Source organism: Hipposideros armiger, unplaced genomic scaffold, assembly GCF_001890085.2.
Source record: "Hipposideros armiger isolate ML-2016 unplaced genomic scaffold, ASM189008v1 scaffold_787, whole genome shotgun sequence".
Classification (NCBI taxonomy): Eukaryota; Metazoa; Chordata; class Mammalia; order Chiroptera; family Hipposideridae; genus Hipposideros; species Hipposideros armiger.
In genome coordinates this window covers 419,373-421,294 of record NW_017732137.1, presented here as the reverse complement: position 1 = coordinate 421,294, position 1,922 = coordinate 419,373, and the positions used below count along the sequence as shown (strand labels likewise).

Sequence of the window (1,922 nt, the reverse complement as noted above, 5' to 3'; positions counted from 1 at the left end):
CTTAGGCAATTCCAAGAGCTTTAGGAGCTCTGTGTCAGAAGGGGGTTGAAGACCAAACATATACATCTTGATATCTCACACAACCACCTTCAATTTCTACAGCATCTCTTTCAAAAAGTTGCCCAGTCTGTATTTCAGGATTTCCAATGTAGGAAACTGATTTCCCTTCAGAGCAGCTCTGACATCTACTTATAGGAAACTCAGTAAAATTTTAATGTAAGAAAAGAAAGGATAGCCTATATCCTGGGGCTTTCCCCCATTCGTCACAGCGATACCCTTTAGAGATCATATCAATCAAGAATAAGCTTGATTGGCGGTGGAGAGCAGTAGGTCACCTAGCACTCAGCAAAATGGAGCCAGAGGCCACGAGCAGACCCACCAGCAGAGAACCCAGCTGTCTTCCCCATCTGACAGAGGTGCTCTTGGCCACCAGCATGTTCTTCACCACATGGTTCTTCATTTATGATGTCACCTCCACCCAGTACACTCAGGACATATACAAAGAAAGAGTTCCTCATCTCCTTGGTGACCTCGCTTTTCATGGGCTTTGGGGTCCTCCTCTTGCTGCTCTGGGTTGACATCTACATATGAACTCCCAGGTTTTTCAACCAGGCAGCCTCACAGAATCCCTGCTTTGGTAAATTAATTTTTTTTTAATGATTGCTGGAAGTGTCCCATGTGCTGCTCACAATAACAGCAGATGTGTGACCAAAAAATGATAAAAGAATAAGCTTGATTATCTTAACTGAAAAAAAATAATCCCTGAAATCACAGTGGCTTAAAACAACAAAGGCTCGTGTCCTGCTCCTTATACGTGCCTACTGTAGGCTGGCTAGGAGTTTGGCTCCTCACTGTGCTTATTCCTGGGTCCAGGCTGACAAAGCAACCACTACCTGGAAAACTGTCAGTCATCACCGCAGAGAGAAAGAATTCTGGAGCATTGCACGCTGGCATTAAATGTTCTGGTCCAAAAGTAACACACATCAATTTCATCCAAAATTGTTGGCTGCAATCTTATCATGTATCTCCCCATTTTCTAGATGTCATAATCAAAAAGAAACATGGACAGTACTATGGAATAACACAGAGACCATACAGAAGAACCCTAATCCCTCCTCATTAAATATAAGACTTGACAAAATCATCAAGCTCTGCATTCACAGAAATAGGGCTGGAACTCAGATCTCTTAGGCCATAATTCAGAACCTTTTTCCACCATGCTGTTAGGATTTTTACACCAGGAAAATGTGCTTAGGATTATATGGCATTTATTTAGTTGTGTTTCTTTTTTCATAAATAGATTCAGGAGAGGGGGTTTGGAAGCGCATAAAACACTTGCCTTAAACTGAAAAGTAACTGCAAAATAATTTCACTGCCTTTTGAAATGTCTGAGCTAGTAAAGATTAGATGTCTGGGAGGCTTTTATATTCTCAATATAAGGAACACAAAGGAAACGATCTTCCTAAGATTTCAAGAAACAGACGGAAAAACTCTTCACCCTCATTTTGCTATTTCGATTATCTTGTTGACACTCCAGCTCTTTGAGTAATAGTGGTGGCAACAGCTAGAGTTGAACCAAGATAAAAGTATATATAATCATGTGGCAGCCCCTGAAGAACCGCACACTACAGTAAATGCTTTAGCTCAGTCCTATTTGCTCATAGGTCTGTGCAAAGTAACAAATGGTTCTGAAACGTTTATTTCGAATGGCTTTTGCTCTTATTACTTTAAAGATAATGTGGCTGCCAAACATTTGCTCTGAGATGAAAACACACATATGGGAGGAGGATTTATGTGTTAAGATATGCTGCTTATTTTGCTCCTGCAGATACAATGCACATCTCATAAATTAGAGGCAATCTTCACTCTTCCCCAAATTGTAGACAAATGGGTATGTCTTTCCCCACCTTTAATCCATCCTG

General features: G+C 40.8%; 1 pseudogene; it reads left to right on the top strand.

Moving 5' to 3' along the window:
* The first annotated feature begins 350 nt into the window (after positions 1–350).
* On the top strand, positions 351–591 carry LOC109374099 (transmembrane protein 258 pseudogene; annotated as a pseudogene).
* Positions 592–1,922: the final 1,331 nt, after the last annotated feature.